This window comes from Thunnus thynnus, chromosome 8 (assembly GCF_963924715.1).
Source record: "Thunnus thynnus chromosome 8, fThuThy2.1, whole genome shotgun sequence".
Lineage (NCBI taxonomy): Eukaryota > Metazoa > Chordata > Actinopteri > Scombriformes > Scombridae > Thunnus > Thunnus thynnus.
In genome coordinates, this window is record NC_089524.1 from 30,047,607 (window position 1) to 30,068,802 (window position 21,196).

The window sequence follows — 21,196 nt, forward strand, 5'->3', positions numbered from 1 at the left end:
TGACTCCCTCTGGGATCAATAGAGTGTTGTCTGTTTCCTGTGGTGAGTCATCTGAAAGCTTTATTTGTGCTTTCCCTGTGGCTGAGACTTGATCACACCTAATTTAGCACAGCTTGTTTCACACAGTGTCACATGCTGTGAGGCTATGGGGGGATTTCAGTCACTGACCTGGCCTAGACATTTTACTGTTATTATAACACCATTACAGGGAAAAGACTGTTCATTATGTACAGCTGTGCTCTAACTTGCTTTCTCTGTCTCTGATTTTGAATGATGTCTGCTTCTGGAATCAGATTTTATTCAGTATTATTGAACAAACTACCAAGAAAAAAATAGATAAATTTAGAATGAATGAAAATAACTGAAAAATTATAATTCTATACAAGAGTCTATTGTATAGTTAATTAAAGTAACAACATTTTTAGAGCAATTAAGTATTTTGTGCACCTAAAGACATGAAACTCAAGATATAATTTAGGCTGCTACACCTGCTTTACTGCTGTGAGTATGCACATCTGCCTTTTGTCTGACAGTACAACGGTTTGTTTGTAAAGTTTATTTACTTGCATCATGTGACATTATTTTTACTCGTGACATTATTTTTACTCAGTCTCAATTTATTTATTAATAATAAACATAATAATATATCAAATCCTGTATAGCTTTCCTCTCAAATCCAAAATATCTTCATACTTTTGCCCATAAGTGTTGATATATGTATGATTTAAATGTATGAGTTTATTCTCTGTGTGAGATGCTTATGCGTGTATATGTGAATTATCTGAAAGACAAAAAGTGAAGTGAAGTGAAGCTCATTTGTCATCATTTAGGAGAGAAACAAACAGGAACAGCCAATGCACAAACATTCATCATTACATAGTGTTCCTGACAGATTCATTCACATCCTATTGTTAAAGAAGAAATATATTATTTATTTTTTGTTTCTTTGTTTTGTTACTTGCACTAAATAGTGCAGAGGTGTTTTTTAGGCAGATGTAGAGGATCACAGCAAATGATCCTGCAAGGTGCACTGGAGGCTTCTCAGAAAACAGTCTGGTAAAGAAAACAAGCTCAAGGCATTAATTGATTTAACTGATTTTTCTCTCGCCTAAGTTATGATTTACCTGAGTTCCCCAACTGAATTACAGTGAATTATTATTGTCATAGGGCTTAATGGCACTGTTGGTCCCATGATGATCACAGTTCCTCACAGTGGATGGTCCCACACATCCCCAAAGATTCTGACCTGCTACACAAGCTCTACATGGCCAAAGTCAGTGACTGCATTGGTTACAGTTACATAGAAGAGTGGCCCATATGGAGAAACAACAGCTATCCCTCATACACCATGGCTATCTATAGTATTCAAGGAGATCCTAAATACAAGGACCTGGATGGCAGGCTGCAAAGAAGGTCAAGGGTGGTGTGAGTGTGACGCAGGAAGCTGGCAGGGACCATGCTCTGGAGGAGGATGAGCTGGAAGTAGACTAACCAGCTCTTTCTTTGCTTTTCCAGTTCCTCCAGATACTTAAGGCTCAGGATTCAAATCTATTCTCAGACCCTCTTTTTTCCCATTCCTTGTGTCTCTCTTTGACATTTAGCGCACATTTTGTTGTGGGCAAAACTTTTTTCTTTTTTTTCCCAAGCTAACAGTTTGTAAGCTAGGTTCACTGACTCTGATGTGGTTAAACCCTTTGTTTTGTATTTTGTTCAGTAGTGCAAGCCTACCTTCTATAAATAACATACAAATGCATCATTTAAAACATCTGGTACTCGGTAAATGTCTAAGAGCTTAAAAGATATCATCTGCACAGGTCACCATCTTACATCCCCAAAATATCTTGTTTCTGGGAGCTGACATCTTGCTTGTGACATCATTTAGAGTCTGCAGCCAGATGATACACAGTCCATGCTCCAAAATGTTGATTTCTACAGAACTTTGAAAAAGAACCATGATTTGGCTATTATGTAATTTTGAGTGCACCCAAAGGTTTTAATATGGCTTCATTCAGGGTTCAACAATTTTCCCCAACCAATCCATTATTTAAATTAAGTTAGGATTTGGAAATTGGGTTGCACCAGAAATATTTTTGCATTGCTGGTACAAGGTTTAAAATTATACCAAGTCCTCTGTGCAAAATATAATAATATGAAAATAAAGTCTACCAGTATTGCCTTTTGATATTCCAACATACAAAACTGTATTAAATCAATGGAAAAGGTGAAAATATTAGGTAAAACATAAACCTTTAAAACAAAAGTGAGACAGTTCATCTCTTTTTACTTTTTCTTTATTTTACTTTTATTTTTTGCATGATTTGGTCATGCCAAAATAATTGTGGATATTCATGGGTCTCTTGATTGTACTTTCAGTGGCAGTTCAGAGTTTTCTTCGTTTGGTCAGCTCACTGTTAAGAAAAAGTGGGAAAAAACATTGAACACTAACAAGACTTCCTTCAGAATGCTCAGAATTCAATAATTCTTGAACCATTGCTCCTAAACGCACTTGTCTGTTTACAGGTGTGCAAAGACTACTCCCTTACAATTCAGTTTCTAACATGTCTAAAAATTCATCTTTATGCACATGATATTTGTCAGGTTTGGTGGTAGATATAATGGGGTAAATATGGTTACTTTATTAGATAAGTAATTAACAACGACGGCTACATGGCTGAATAGTAATATGAAAAAACATCTCAAAAATTCCTATCAGCAACAATCCTATATCAAATTTGAAAACATCAACCTATGACAACTGATGTCAATGGCATTGACAAGTTGGAATAACTTTCTAATCTTAATATTTTATTTCCATTGTGAATAACAAACATAATCCCTGAAGAGGATTGTCACAATGATTACACCAATAATTAAAGAATATTTATATATTAAAGAATCACTGAAAACCGCTCATTGTATATGAGGTTATGAGAGAAAGAACAGAAACCCTACAAAGTTCATGCATGTGGTCATAAGAGGGCATAAGATGGAGAGAGATGAGAGACTTGTATACATTACCACAAATCCTCCATTTTGGAAGTGGAGGATTTGTGGTAAGGGTTCCCAAGGGTTCTCAGCTAACTTACACTAAAGTGAAATAATCATACTTTCATTATATGGACTCATACATTGTGTGAACAGGTACATAAGAACATAACTTTCTCATGAGTGGGTTCACATACTTATATTTTTTCAACCCTTTCTTCTCATCTCGTCACTTCTTTCTTCTCTCCTCTACCCTAACTTGTGCTGAAATTATGTTTCCCCATCACCACAAAGTGATGGGAAAACATAATAAAAAAAAATACTTCGGTTTTAAAAAAACCCAAAACAGAATGATAATACAAAAATTAAAGCAAAATGTAAATACATTAAGGAAACCTAAAATAAGTATTACAATGAAATACAGTGAAAGAAAAAATATAAAATAAGAAAGAAAATAATGAACTGAAGAAAAAGTAAGTGATAAAGATAATTCAAATAAAAAAAACAACAGAAAAAACAATTCAAATAAAAAATTATATAGGAAAAATAAGAGGAGAAAATCAAATTAAATGAGGAATTGAAATTAGATACCAAGTGACATAAAATGAAAAGAGAACAATCAAAATGAAAAATGAATTAATAAATTGAGGAAAAAGAAAATACAATAAAGATTTTTTAAAATTACAATCAAGCACAATGGAAAGAAAGTTAAGGTAAGTACTAAAGAAAATACAACGGAAAGGGAAGATACTAAAATAACAAAAAGTTAAACAAAACAGCAAAAGCAAAGCAAAACTTAAAATAAGAAATTAAATGAAGTACAATGACAGCAAGAAAATTAAATCAAAATGGGGAAAAAGACTGAAAAAGTCAATGCAAAGGAAGCTTAAGTAAAAAACTAAACTAAAACTGAAATACAATAGAGATAAAAAATATGACATCAAAAAAGAAAGATAATAAACTGTGAACACAAAGGTAAAAAGAAAAGGAAACTTAAAATGAGAACTTAAATGAAGTACAATGTCAGGAAAAAAGATCATAAAATCATAATGAAAAGAAAATACATTGAAGAAAAAGTAAATACAAGAGGAAAGTTAAAGTACAAAATGAAATGAAGTACAATGGAAAGAAAAACAATTAAAAAAGGAAAAAATTAACAAAAATGTAAATACAATAAGGAAAGTTAAAATGAAAAACTGAATAAATACAATGGAATAAAACAAGGGAGTAAAAGAAGGACAATGAAAAAAGACAAGAGAAAATAAAAAAAAATGAAAGAAAATAATTTATGGAAGGAAGAGTAAATAGCCTACAAAAAAAAGTTCAGGTAAAAATCTAAATGAAATACAATGTAAAGAAAAAAATAAAATAAAAACTGAAAAAAATCAATTGGACAAAAAAAATAAATGAAATAGAATGGAAAACTAAGATAGTAAAATGAAAAAAATAAATTATTTAAAAAAAACTCAAACAAAAGGAAACTTAACACATGAGATTAAGGAAGGAGAGAAAATACACTGAAGAAAAAGTATAAAAATAAAAGAGAAAGTTTAAGTAAAAACCTAAATGAAAAACAATGGAAAGAAAAAATAAACAAAAAGTAAACACAAAAGGAAACTTAAAATATGTGATTAAATGAAGTGCAATGAAAGGAAGAAAATTAAATAAAAAGAAAAAAATAAATTGAAAAGTAAATACAAAAGTAAAGTTAAAGTCAAAAGCTCAATGAAATACAATGGAAAAAAATACTGAAATGAAATAAGAAACAACAAGGTAAATACAATATGAAAGGTAAAATGGAATACTAAATGAAACAGGACAGTGGAAAGAAAAAATAAAATCTAAAATAAAATAAAGTGATGAAAAAGTAACATCAAAGAAAAGTAAAGGTAAAAATCTAAATGAAATACAATGGAAAAGAAAGATATTAAAATGACAAAACATTAAACAAAAAACATAAAAACAAGAGTTAAATTTAAGTAAAATGAAATACAATGGACAAAAAAGAATTAAAATGAAATTAAAATTCAAACAACTAAAAGCAAAAGGAAACTTAAAAAGAAGAAATTAAATGAAGTACAATGAAAGAAAAAACATTAAATCAAAAAAGAAACAAAATAGATTGAAGAAAAAGTAAATACAAGAGCAAAGTTAAAGTAAAAGGAAAAATGAAACACAATTGAAAGAAAAAAGAATGTAAATACAAAAAGAAAGTTAAAATAAAAAAAGAAATACAATGGGATGAAAAAATGAAATAAAAATAAATAAACAAAATTGTAAATACAATGAGGGAGTTAAAATGAAAAAACTAAATGAAATACAATGGAAGGAAAAAAAACAAAAAAACAAAGACAAAAATGTAAAATCAAATTTTTGAAGAAAAAGTAAAGACAAGAGCAAAGTTAAAGTAAAAGAGAAAATGAAAAACAATGAAAAGAAAAAAATAAAATTAAAAAATTAAAAAAGAATGTAAATACAATGAGCAAAGTTGAAATAAAAAATTAAATGAAATACAATGGAAGGAAAAATAAAATAAAATAAATTAAAATTGTAAATATAATGAGGAAATTAAAATAAAAAACTAGATGAAATACAATGGAAGGAAAAAATAAAAAAATACACAAAAATGTAAAATCAAAGGAAACTTACCATAAAGTAGGTGAAGTACAATATGATTGAAAAAAATAAAGGAAAGAAAAAATATCGAAGAAAAAGTAAATACAAGAACAAAGTTAAAGTAAAAGAGAAAATGAAAAACAATGGAAAGAAAAAAATAAAATTAAAAAGTTAAAAAAGAATGTAAATACAATGAGCAAAGTTAAAATAAAACATTAAATGAAATACAACGGAAGGCAAAATCACAATAAAATAAATAAACAAAATTGTAAATACAATGAGGAAGTTAAAATGAAAACACTAGATGAAATACAATGGAAGGAAAAAATAAAATAAGAAAATAAATAAAAATGTAAAATCAAAGGAAACTTACCATAACAAAGTAGGTGAAGTACAATATGATTAAAAAATAAAGGAAAGACAAAATATCTAAGAAAAGGTAAATACAAAAGCAATGTTGAAGTAAAAGAGATAATGAAAAACAATGGAGAGAAAAAATAAAATTAAAGAATTAAAAAAGAATGTAAATACAAAGAGCAAAGTTAAAATAAAAAATTAAATGAAATACAACGAAAGGAAAAAAAACAAAAAAAACAAAATTGTAAATACAATGAGGAAGTTAAAGTGAAAAATTAGATGAAATACAATGGAAGGAAAAAATAAAATAAAAAAAATAACAAAAATGTAAAATCAAAGGAAACTTACCATGACAAAGTAGCTGATGTACAATATGATCAAAAAATAGAAAAGGAAAAATAAAATAAAAAAATAAACAAAAATGTAAAATCAAAGGAAACTTAACATAGAGTAGGTGAAGTACAATATGATTAAAAAAAATAAAGGAAAGAAATAATATCAAAGAAAAAGTAAATATAAGAGCAAAGTTAATATAAAAGAGAAAATGAAAAACAATGGAATGTAAAAAATAAATTTTAAAAATTTTAAAATGAATGTAAATACAATGAGCAAAGTTAAAATAAAAAATTAAATGAAATACAACGGAAGGAAAAAATAAAATAAAATAAATAAATAAAATTGTAAATATAATGAGGAAGTTCAAATGAAAAACTAGATGAAATACAATGGAAGGAAAAAATAAAATAAAAAAATAAACAAAATTGTAAATACAATGAGGAAGTTAAAATGAAAAAACTAGATGAAATACAATTGAAGGAAAAAATAAAATAAAATATAAAACAATGTAAAATCAAAGGAAACTTACTATAACAAAATACAATATGAGGTAAAAAATGATGAAAGAATAGAAAAGGAAAAATAAAATAAAATAAAATAAATAAACAAAATTGTAAAAACAATGAGGAAGTCAAAATGAAAAATTAGATGAAATACAATGGAAGGAAAAAATAAAATAAAATAAAATATAAAACAATGTAAAATCAAAGGAAACTTACCATAACAAAGTAGGTCAAGTACAATATGATTGTAAAAAATAAAGGAAAGAAAAAATATTGAAGAAAAAGTAAATACAAGAGCAAAGTTAAAGTAAAAGAAAAATGAAAAACAATGGAAAGAAAAAAATAAAATTAAAAAATTAAAAAAGAATGTATATACAATGAGCAAAGTTAAAATAAAACATTAAATGAAATACAACGGAAGGAAAAAATAAAATAAAATAAATAAACAAAATTGTAAATATAATGAGGAAGTTCAAATGAAGAACTAGATGAAATACAATGGAAGGAAAAAATAAAATAAAAAAATAAACAAAAATGTAAAATCAAAGGAAACTTACCATAACAAAGTAGGTGAAGTACAATATGATAAAAAAAATAAAGGAAAGACTATACATTTGAAGAAAAAGTAAATACAAGAGCAAAGTTAAAGTAAAAGACAAAATGAAAAACAATGGAAAAAAAATAAAATTAAAAAATTAAAAAAAAAATGTAAATACAATGAGCAAAGTTAAAATAAAAAGTGAATGAAATACAAAGGAAGGAAAAAATAAAATAAAATAAATAAACAAAATTGTAAATACAATGAGGAAGTTAAAATGAAAAAACTAGATGAAATACAATTGAAGGAAAAAATAAAATAAAATAAAATATAAAACAATGTAAAATCAAAGGAAACTTACCATAACAAAATACAATATGAGGTAAAAAATGATGAAAGAATAGAAAAGGAAAAATAAAATAAAATAAATAAACAAAATTGTAAAAAAAACAATGAGGAAGTTAAAATGAAAAACTAGATGAAATACATTGGAAGGAAAAAATAAAATAAAAAAATAAACAAAAATGTAAAATCAAAGGAAACTTACCATAACAAAGTACAATATGAAGTAAAATATGATGAAAAAAATAGAAAAGGAAAAATAAAATAAAATAAATAAACAAAATTGTAAAAACAATGAGGAAGTTAAAATGAAGAACTAGATGAAATACAATGGAAGGAAAAAATAAAATAATTAAATAAACAACAATGTCAAATCAAAGGAAACTTACCATAACAAAGTACAATATGAAGTAAAATATTATGAAAAAAATAGAAAAGGAAAAATAAAATAAAATAAATAAACAAAATTGTAAATACAATGAGGAAGTTAAAATGATAAAAGTAGATGAAATACAATTGAAGGAAAAAATAAAATAAAATAAAATATAAAACAATGTAAAATCAAAGGAAACTTACCATAACAAAATACAATATGAGGTAAAAAATGATGAAAGAATAGAAAAGGAAAAATAAAATAAAATAAATAAACAAAATTGTAAAAAAACAATGAGGAAGTTAAAATGAAAAACTAGATGAAATACATTGGAAGGAAAAAATAAAATAAAAAAATAAACAAAAATGTAAAATCAAAGGAAACTTACCATAACAAAGTACAATATGAAGTAAAATATGATGAAAAAAATAGAAAAGGAAAAATAAAATAAAATAAATAAACAAAATTGTAAAAACAATGAGGAAGTTAAAATGAAGAACTAGATGAAATACAATGGAAGGAAAAAATAAAATAATTAAATAAACAACAATGTCAAATCAAAGGAAACTTACCATAACAAAGTACAATATGAAGTAAAATATGATGAAAAAAATAGAAAAGGAAAAATAAAATAAAATAAATAAACAAAATTGTAAATACAATGAGGAAGTTAAAATGATAAAAGTAGATGAAATACAATTGAAGGAAAAAATAAAATAAAATAAAATATAAAACAATGTAAAATCAAAGGAAACTTACCACAACAAAATACAATATGAGGTAAAAAATGTTGAAAAAAATAGAAAAGGAAAAATAAAATAAAATAAATAAACAAAATTGTAAATACAATGAGGAAGTTAAAATGAAGAACTAGATGAAATACAATGGAAGGAAAAAATAAAATAAAAAAATAAACAAAAATGTAAAATCAAAGGAAACTTACCATAACAAAGTACGTGAAGTACAATATGATAAAAAAAAATAAAGGAAAGACTATACATTTGAAGAAAAAGTAAATACAAGAGCAAAGTTAAAGTAAAAGACAAAATGAAAAACAATGGAAAAAAAATAAAATTAAAAAATTAAAAAAAAATGTAAATACAATGAGCAAAGTTAAAATAAAAAGTGAATGAAATACAAAGGAAGGAAAAAATAAAATAAAATAAATAAACAAAATTGTAAATACAATGAGGAAGTTAAAATGAAAAAACTAGATGAAATACAATTGAAGGAAAAAATAAAATAAAATAAAATATAAAACAATGTAAAATCAAAGGAAACTTACCAAAACAAAATACAATATGAGGTAAAAAATGATGAAAAAAATAGAAAAGGAAAAATAAAATAAAATAAATAAACAAAATTGTAAAAACAATGAGGAAGTTAAAATGAAGAACTAGATGAAATACAATGGAAGGAAAAAATAAAATAAAAAAATAAACAAAAATGTAAAATCAAAGGAAACTTACCATAACAAAGTACAATATGAAGTAAAATATGATGAAAAAAATAGAAAAGGAAAAATAAAATAAAATAAATAAACAAAATTGTAAAAACAATGAGGAAGTTAAAATGAAGAACCAGATGAAATACAATGGAAGGAAAAAATAAAATAATTAAATAAACAACAATGTCAAATCAAAGGAAACTTACCATAACAAAGTACAATATGAAGTAAAATATGATGAAAAAAATAGAAAAGGAAAAATAAAATAAAAATAAATAAACAAAATTGTAAATACAATGAGGAAGTTAAAATGAAAAAAGTAGATGAAATACAATTGAAGGAAAAAATAAAATAAAATAAAATATAAAACAATGTAAAATCAAAGGAAACTTACCATAACAAAATACAATATGAGGTAAAAAATGATGAAAAAAATAGAAAAGGAAAAATAAAATAAAATAAATAAATAAAATTGTAAATATAATGAGGAAGTTCAAATGAAAAACTAGATGAAATACAATGGAAGGAAAAAATAAAATAAAAAAATAAACAAAAATGTAAAATCAAAGGAAACTTACCATAACAAAGTAGGTGAAGTACAATATGATTGTAAAAAATAAAGGAAAGAAAAAATATTGAAGAAAAAGTAAATACAAGAGCAAAGTTAAAGTAAAAGAAAAATGAAAAACAATGGAAAGAAAAAAATAAAATTAAAAAATTAAAAAAGAATGTATATACAATGAGCAACGTTAAATTAAAACATTAAATGAAATACAACGGAAGGAAAAAATAAAATAAAATAAATAAATAAAATTGTAAATATAATGAGGAAGTTCAAATGAAAAACTAGATGAAATACAATGGAAGGAAAAAATAAAATAAAAAAATAAACAAAATTGTAAATACAATGAGGAAGTTAAAATGAAAAAACTAGATGAAATACAATTGAAGGAAAAAATAAAATAATATATAAAACAATGTAAAATCAAAGGAAACTTACCATAACAAAATACAATATGAGGTAAAAAATGATGAAAGAATAGAAAAGGAAAAATAAAATAAAATAAATAAACAAAATTGTAAAAACAATGAGGAAGTTAAAATGAAAAATTAGATGAAATACAATTGAAGGAAAAAATAAAATAAAATAAAATATAAAACAATGTAAAATCAAAGGAAACTTACCATAAGAAAATACAATATGAGGTAAAAAATGATGAAAAAAATAGAAAAGGAAAAATAAAATAAATAAACAAAATTGTAAATACAATGAGGAAGTTAAAATGAAGAACTAGATGAAATACAATGGAAGGAAAAAATAAAATAAAAAAATAAACAAAAATGTAAAATCAAAGGAAACTTACCATAACAAAGTAGCTGATGTACAATGTGATGAAAAAAATAGAAAAGGAAAAATAAAATAAAATAAATAAACAAAATTGTAAAGACAATGAGGAAGTTAAAATGAAAAAGTAGATGAAATACAATGGAAGGAAAAAATAAAATAAAATAAATAAATAAAATTGTAAATATAATGAGGAAGTTCAAATGAAAAACTAGATGAAATACAATGGAAGGAAAAAATAAAATAAAAAAATAAACAAAAATGTAAAATCAAAGGAAACTTACCAAATACTAAAAAAATACATTATGAGGTAAAAAATGATGAAAAAAATAGCAAAGGAAAAATAAAATAAAATAAATAAACAAAATTGTAAATACAATGAGGAAGTTAAAATGAAAAAAGTAGATGAAATACAATGGAAGGAAAAAATAAAATAAAATAAAATATAAAACAATGTAAAATCAAAGGAAACTTACCATAACAAAGTAGCTGATGTACAATGTGATGAAAAAAATAGAAAAGGAAAATTAAAATAAAATAAATAAACAAAATTGTAAAAACAATGAGGAAGTTAAAATGAAAAAGTAGATGAAATACAATGGAAGGAAAAAATAAAATTAAAAAATAAACAAAAATGTAAAATCAAAGGAAACTTACCATAACAAAGTAGCTGATGTACAATGTGATGAAAAAAATAGAAAAGGAAAAATAAAATAAAATAAATAAACAAAATTGTAAATACAATGAGGAAGTTAAAATGAAAAAGTAGATGAAATACAATGGAAGGAAAAAATAAAATAAAATAAATAAATAAAATTGTAAATATAATGAGGAAGTTCAAATGAAAAACTAGATGAAATACAATGGAAGGAAAAAATAAAATAAAAAAATAAACAAAAATGTAAAATCAAAGGAAACTTACCAAATACTTAAAAAATACACTATGAGGTAAAAAATGATGAAAAAAATAGAAAAGGAAAAATAAAATAAAATAAATAAACAAAATTGTAAATACAATGAGGAAGTTAAAATGAAAAAAGTAGATGAAATACAATTGAAGGAAAAAAAAAATAAAATAAAATATAAAACAATGTAAAATCAAAGGAAACTTACCATAACAAAGTAGCTGATGTACAATGTGATGAAAAAAATAGAAAAGGAAAAATAAAATAAAATAAATAAACAAAATTGTAAATACAATGAGGAAGTTAAAATTAAAAAGTAGATGAAATACAATGGAAGGAAAAAATAAAATAAAAAAATAAACAAAAATGTAAAATCAAAGGAAACTTACCATAACAAAGTAGGTGAAGTACAATATGATTGTAAAAAATAAAGGAAAGAAAAAATATTGAAGAAAAAGTAAATACAAGAGCAAAGTTAAAGTAAAAGAAAAATGAGAAACAATGGAAAGAAAAAAATAAAATTAAAAAATTAAAAAAGAATGTATATACAATGAGCAACGTTAAAATAAAACATGAAATGAAATACAACGGAAGGAAAAAATAAAATAAAATAAATAAATAAAATTGTAAATATAATGAGGAAGTTCAAATGAAAAACTAGATGAAATACAATGGAAGGAAAAAATAAAATAAAAAAATAAACAAAAATGTAAAATCAAAGGAAACTTACCATAACAAAGTAGGTGAAGTACAATATGATTGTAAAAAATAAAGGAAAGAAAAAATATTGAAGAAAAAGTAAATACAAGAGCAAAGTTAAAGTAAAAGAAAAATGAAAAACAATGGAAAGAAAAAAATAAAATTAAAAAATTAAAAAAGAATGTATATACAATGAGCAACGTTAAATTAAAACATTAAATGAAATACAACGGAAGGAAAAAATAAAATAAAATAAATAAATAAAATTGTAAATATAATGAGGAAGTTCAAATGAAAAACTAGATGAAATACAATGGAAGGAAAAAATAAAATAAAAAAATAAACAAAATTGTAAATACAATGAGGAAGTTAAAATGAAAAAACTAGATGAAATACAATTGAAGGAAAAAATAAAATAATATATAAAACAATGTAAAATCAAAGGAAACTTACCATAACAAAATACAATATGAGGTAAAAAATGATGAAAGAATAGAAAAGGAAAAATAAAATAAAATAAATAAACAAAATTGTAAAAACAATGAGGAAGTTAAAATGAAAAATTAGATGAAATACAATTGAAGGAAAAAATAAAATAAAATAAAATATAAAACAATGTAAAATCAAAGGAAACTTACCATAAGAAAATACAATATGAGGTAAAAAATGATGAAAAAAATAGAAAAGGAAAAATAAAATAAATAAACAAAATTGTAAATACAATGAGGAAGTTAAAATGAAGAACTAGATGAAATACAATGGAAGGAAAAAATAAAATAAAAAAATAAACAAAAATGTAAAATCAAAGGAAACTTACCATAACAAAGTAGCTGATGTACAATGTGATGAAAAAAATAGAAAAGGAAAAATAAAATAAAATAAATAAACAAAATTGTAAATACAATGAGGAAGTTAAAATGAAAAAGTAGATGAAATACAATGGAAGGAAAAAATAAAATAAAATAAATAAATAAAATTGTAAATATAATGAGGAAGTTCAAATGAAAAACTAGATGAAATACAATGGAAGGAAAAAATAAAATAAAAAAATAAACAAAAATGTAAAATCAAAGGAAACTTACCAAATACTAAAAAAATACATTATGAGGTAAAAAATGATGAAAAAAATAGCAAAGGAAAAATAAAATAAAATAAATAAACAAAATTGTAAATACAATGAGGAAGTTAAAATGAAAAAAGTAGATGAAATACAATGGAAGGAAAAAATAAAATAAAATAAAATATAAAACAATGTAAAATCAAAGGAAACTTACCATAACAAAGTAGCTGATGTACAATGTGATGAAAAAAATAGAAAAGGAAAATTAAAATAAAATAAATAAACAAAATTGTAAAAACAATGAGGAAGTTAAAATGAAAAAGTAGATGAAATACAATGGAAGGAAAAAATAAAATTAAAAAATAAACAAAAATGTAAAATCAAAGGAAACTTACCATAACAAAGTAGCTGATGTACAATGTGATGAAAAAAATAGAAAAGGAAAAATAAAATAAAATAAATAAACAAAATTGTAAATACAATGAGGAAGTTAAAATGAAAAAGTAGATGAAATACAATGGAAGGAAAAAATAAAATAAAATAAATAAATAAAATTGTAAATATAATGAGGAAGTTCAAATGAAAAACTAGATGAAATACAATGGAAGGAAAAAATAAAATAAAAAAATAAACAAAAATGTAAAATCAAAGGAAACTTACCAAATACTTAAAAAATACACTATGAGGTAAAAAATGATGAAAAAAATAGAAAAGGAAAAATAAAATAAAATAAATAAACAAAATTGTAAATACAATGAGGAAGTTAAAATGAAAAAAGTAGATGAAATACAATTGAAGGAAAAAAAAAAATAAAATAAAATATAAAACAATGTAAAATCAAAGGAAACTTACCATAACAAAATACAATATGAGGTAAAAAATGATGAAAGAATAGAAAAGGAAAAATAAAATAAAATAAATAAACAAAATTGTAAAAAAACAATGAGGAAGTTAAAATGAAAAACTAGATGAAATACAATGGAAGGAAAAAATAAAATAATTAAATAAACAACAATGTCAAATCAAAGGAAACTTACCATAACAAAGTACAATATGAAGTAAAATATGATGAAAAAAATAGAAAAGGAAAAATAAAATAAAGTAAATAAACAAAATTGTAAATACAATGAGGAAGTTAAAATGATAAAAGTAGATGAAATACAATTGAAGGAAAAAATAAAATAAAATAAAATATAAAACAATGTAAAATCAAAGGAAACTTACCATAACAAAATACAATATGAGGTAAAAAATGATGAAAAAAATAGAAAAGGAAAAATAAAATAAAATAAATAAACAAAATTGTAAAAACAATGAGGAAGTTAAAATGAAGAACTAGATGAAATACAATGGAAGGAAAAAATAAAATAAAAAAATAAACAAAAATGTAAAATCAAAGGAAACTTACCATAACAAAGTAGCTGATGTACAATGTGATGAAAAAAATAGAAAAGGAAAAATGAAATAAAATAAATAAACAAAATTGTAAATACAATGAGGAAGTTAAAATGAAAAAGTATATGAAATACAATGGAAGGAAAAAATAAAATAAAAAAATAAACAAAAATGTAAAATCAAAGGAAACTTACCATAACAAAGTAAGTGAAGTACAATATGATTGTAAAAAATAAAGGAAAGAAAAAATATTGAAGAAAAGGTAAATACAAGAGCAAAGTTAAAGTAAAAGAAAAATGAAAAACAATGGAAAGAAAAAAATGAAATTAAAAAATTAAAAAAGAATGTATATACAATGAGCAAAGTTAAAATAAAAAATTAAATGAAATATAATGGAAGGAAAAATAAAATAAAATAAAATAAATAAAATTGAAATATAATGAGGAAGTTAAAATGAAAAACTAGATGAAATACAATGGAAGGAAAAAATAAAATAAAAACATAGACAAAAATGTAAAATCAAAGGAAACTTACCATAACGTGAAGTACAATATGATTGTAAAAAATAAAGGAAAGAAAAAATATTGAAGAAAAGGTAAATACAAGAGCAAAGTTAAAGTAAAAGAAAAATAGGAAAGAAAAAATATTGAAGAAAAGGTAAATACAAGAGCAAAGTCAAAGTAAAAGAAAAATGAAAAACAATGGAAAGAAAAAAATAAAATTAAAAAATTAAAAAAGAATGTATATACAATGAGCAAAGTTAAAATAAAACATGAAATGAAATACAACGGAAGGAAAAAATAAAATAAAATAAATAAATAAAATTGTAAATATAATGAGGAAGTTCAAATGAAAAACTAGATGAAATACAATGGAAGGAAAAAATAAAATAATTAAATAAACAAAAATGTAAAATCAAAGGAAACTTACCATAACAAAGTACTTGAAGTTCAATATGATTGTAAAAAATAAAGGAAAGGAAAAATATTGAAAAGAAGGTAAATACAAGAGCAAAGTTAAAGTAAAAGAAAAATAGGAAAGAAAAAATATTGAAGAAAAGGTAAATACAAGAGCAAAGTCAAAGTAAAAGAAAAATGAAAAACAATGGAAAGAAAAAAATAAAATTAAAAAATTAAAAAAGAATGTATATACAATGAGCAAAGTTAAAATAAAACATGAAATGAAATACAACGGAAGGAAAAAATAAAATAAAATAAATAAATAAAATTGTAAATATAATGAGGAAGTTCAAATGAAAAACTAGATGAAATACAATGGAAGGAAAAAATAAAATAATTAAATAAACAAAAATGTAAAATCAAAGGAAACTTACCATAACAAAGTACTTGAAGTTCAATATGATTGTAAAAAATAAAGGAAAGAAAAAATATTGAAGAGAAGGTAAATACAAGAGCAAAGTTAAAGTAAAAGAAAAATAGGAAAGAAAAAATATTGAAGAGAAGGTAAATACAAGAGCAAAGCTAAAGTAAAAGAAAAATGAAAAACAATGGAAAGAAAAAAATAAAATTAAAAAATTAAAAAAGAATGTATATACAATGAACAAAGTTAAAATAAAAAATTAAATGAAATACAATGGAAGGAAAAATAAAATAAAATAAAATAAAATAAATAAACAAAATTGTAAATACAATGAGGAAGTTCAAATGAAAAACTAGATGAAATACAATGGAAGGAAAAAATAAAATAAAAACATAGACAAAAATGTAAAATCAAAGGAAACTTACCATAACGTGAAGTACAATATGATTGTAAAAAATAAAGGAAAGAAAAAATATTGAAGAAAAGGTAAATACAAGAGCAAAGTTAAAGTAAAAGAAAAACAGGAAAGAAAAAATATTGAAGAAAAGGTAAATACAAGAGCAAAGTCAAAGTAAAAGAAAAATGAAAAACAATGGAAAGAAAAAAATAAAATTAAAAAATTAAAAAAGAATGTATATACAATGAGCAAAGTTAAAATAAAACATGAAATGAAATACAACGGAAGGAAAAAATAAAATAAAATAAATAAATAAAACTGTAAATACAATGAGGAAGTTCAAATGAAAAACTAGATGAAATACAATGGAAGGAAAAAATAAAATAAAAACATAGACAAAAATGTAAAATCAAAGGAAACTTACCATAACAAAGTACAATATGAAGTAAAATGTGATGAAAAAATTAGAAAAGGAAAAATAAAATAAAATAAATAAACAAAATTGCAAAAACAATGAGGAAATTAAAATGAAAAACTAGATGAAATACAATGGAAGGAAAAATAAAATAAACAAAAATAAACAAAAATGTAAAATCAAAGGAAACTTACCATAACAAAGTAGCTGATGTACAATGTGATGAAAAAAATAGAAAAGGAAAAATAAAATAAAATAAAATAAATAAACAAAATTGTAAAAACAATGAGGAAGTTAAAATGAAAAACTAGATGAAATACAATGGAAGGAAAAATGAAATAAAAAAATAAACAAAAATGTAAAATCAAAGGAAACTTACCATAACAAAGTAGCTGATGTACAATGTGATGAAAAAAATAGAAAAGGAAAAATGAAATAAAATAAATAAACAAAATTGTAAAAACAATGAGGAAGTTAAAATGAAAAAGTATATGAAATACAATGGAAGGAAAAAATAAAATAAAAAAATAAACAAAAATGTAAAATCAAAGGAAACTTACCATAACAAAGTAGGTGAAGTACAATATGATTGTAAAAAATAAAGGAAAGAAAAAATATTGAAGAAAAGGTAAATACAAGAGCAAAGTTAAAGTAAAAGAAAAATGAAAAACAATGGAAAGAAAAAAATAAAATTAAAAAATTAAAAAAGAATGTATATACAATGAACAAAGTTAAAATAAAAAATTAAATGAAATATAATGGAAGGAAAAATAAAATAAAATAAAATAAAATAAAATAAATAAACAAAATTGTAAATACAATGAGGAAGTTCAAATGAAAAACTAGATGAAATACAATGGAAGGAAAAAATAAAATAAAAACATAGACAAAAATGTAAAATCAAAGGAAACTTACCATAACGTGAAGTACAATATGATTGTAAAAAATAAAGGAAAGAAAAAATATTGAAGAAAAGGTAAATACAAGAGCAAAGTTAAAGTAAAAGAAAAATAGGAAAGAAAAAATATTGAAGAAAAGGTAAATACAAGAGCAAAGTCAAAGTAAAAGAAAAATGAAAAACAATGGAAAGAAAAAAATAAAATTAAAAAATTAAAAAAGAATGTATATACAATGAGCAAAGTTAAAATAAAACATGAAATGAAATACAACGAAAGGAAAAAATAAAATAAAATAAATAAATAAAATTGTAAATACAATGAGGAAGTTCAAATGAAAAACTAGATGAAATACAATGGAAGGAAAAAATAAAATAAAAACATAGACAAAAATGTAAAATCAAAGGAAACCTTCCATAACAAAAAAGGTGAAGTACAATATGATTAAAAAAAATAGAAAAGGAAAAATAAAATAAAATAAATAAACAAAATTGTAAATACAATGAGGAAGTTAAATTGAAAAAGTAGATGAAATACAATGGAAGGAAAAAATAAAATAAAAAAATAAACAACAATGTAAAATCAAAGGAAACTTACCATAACAAAGTAGGTGAAGTACAATATGATTGTAAAAAATAAAGGAAAGAAAAAATATTGAAGAAAAAGTAAATACAAGAGCAAAGTTAAAGTAAAAGAAAAATGAAAAACAATGGAAAGAAAAAAATAAAATTAAAAAATTAAAAAAGAATGTATATACAATGAGCAAAGTTAAAATAAAACATTAAATGAAATACAACGGAAGGAAAAAATAAAATAAAATAAATAAATAAAATTGTAAATATAATGAGGAAGTTCAAATGAAAAACTAGATGAAATACAATGGAAGGAAAAAATAAAATAAAAAAATAAACAAAAATGTAAAATCAAAGGAAACTTACCATAACAAAGTACTTGAAGTTCAATATGATTGATAAAATAAAGGAAAGAAAAAATATTGAAGAGAAGGTAAATACAAGAGCAAAGTTAAAGTAAAAGAAAAATAGGAAAGAAAAAATATTGAAGAGAAGGTAAATACAAGAGCAAAGTTAAAGTAAAAGAAAAATGAAAAACAATGGAAAGAAAAAAATAAAATTAAAAAATTAAAAAAGAATGTATATACAATGAGCAAAGTTAAAATAAAAAATTAAATGAAATACAATGGAAGGAAAAATAAAATAAAATAAAATAAAATAAATAAACAAAATTGTAAATACAATGAGGAAGTTCAAATGAAAAACTAGATGAAATACAATGGAAGGAAAAAATAAAATAAAAACATAGACAAAAATGTAAAATCAAAGGAAACTTACCATAACGTGAAGTACAATATGATTGTAAAAAATAAAGGAAAGAAAAAATATTGAAGAAAAGGTAAATACAAGAGCAAAGTTAAAGTAAAAGAAAAACAGGAAAGAAAAAATATTGAAGAAAAGGTAAATACAAGAGCAAAGTCAAAGTAAAAGAAAAATGAAAAACAATGGAAAGAAAAAAATACAATTAAAAAATTAAAAAAGAATGTATATACAATGAGCAAAGTTAAAATAAAACATGAAATGAAATACAATGGAAGGAAAAAATAAAATAAAATAAATAAATAAAACTGTAAATACAATGAGGAAGTTCAAATGAAAAACTAGATGAAATACAATGGAAGGAAAAAATAAAATAAAAACATAGACAAAAATGTAAAATCAAAGGAAACTTACCATAACAAAGTACAATATGAAGTAAAATGTGATGAAAAAATTAGAAAAGGAAAAATAAAATAAAATAAATAAACAAAATTGCAAAAACAATGAGGAAGTTAAAATGAAAAACTAGATGAAATACAATGGAAGGAAAAATAAAATAAACAAAAATAAACAAAAATGTAAAATCAAAGGAAATTTACCATAACAAAGTAGCTGATGTACAATGTGATGAAAAAAATAGAAAAGGAAAAATAAAATAAAATAAATAAACAAAATTGTAAAAACAATGAGGAAGTTAAAATGAAAAAGTAGATGAAATACAATGGAAGGAAAAAATAAAATAAAAAAATAAACAAAAATGTAAAATCAAAGGAAACTTACCATAACAAAGTAGCTGATGTACAATGTGATGAAAAAATAGAAAAGGAAAAATGAAATAAAATAAATAAACAAAATTGTAAATACAATGAGGAAGTTAAAATGAAAAAGTATATGAAATACAATGGAAGGAAAAAATAAAATAAGAAAATAAACAAAAATGTAAAATCAAAGGAAACTTACCATAACAAAGTAGTTGAAGTAAAATATGATTGTAAAAAATAAAGGAAAGAAAAAATATTGAAGAAAAGGTAAATACAAGAGCAAAGTTAAAGTAAAAGAAAAATGAAAAACAATGGAAAGAAAAAAATGAAATTAAAAAATTAAAAAAGAATGTATATACAATGAGCAAAGTTAAAATAAAAAATTAAATGAAATATAATGGAAGGAAAAATAAAATAAAATAAAATAAAATAAAATAAATAAACAAAATTGTAAATACAATGAGGAAGTTCAAATGAAAAACTAGATGAAATACAATGGAAGGAAAAAATAAAATAAAAACATAGACAAAAATGTAAAATCAAAGGAAACTTACCATAACGTGAAGTACAATATGATTGTAAAAAATAAAGGAAAGAAAAAATATTGAAGAAAAGGTAAATACAAGAGCAAAGTTAAAGTAAAAGAAAAATAGGAAAGAAAAAATATTGAAGAAAAGGTAAATACAAGAGCAAAGTCAAAGTAAAAGAAAAATGAAAAACAATGGAAAGAAAAAAATAAAATTAAAAAATTAAAAAAGAATGTATATACAATGAGCAAAGTTAAAATAAAACATGAAATGAAATACAACGGAAGGAAAAAATAAAATAATATAAATAAATAAAATTGTAAATACAATGAGGAAGTTCAAATGAAAAACTAGATGAAATACAATGGAAGGAAAAAATAAAATAAAAACATAGACAAAAATATAAAATCAAAGGAAACCTTCCATAACAGAAAAGGTGAAGTACAATATGATTAAAAAAAATAGAAAAGGAAAAATAAAATAAAATAAATAAACAAAATTGTAAATACAATGAGGAAGTTAAATTGAAAAAGTAGATGAAATACAATGGAAGGAAAAAATAAAATAAAAAAATAAACAACAATGTAAAATCAAAGGAAACTTACCATAACAAAGTAGGTGAAGTACAATATGATTGTAAAAAATAAA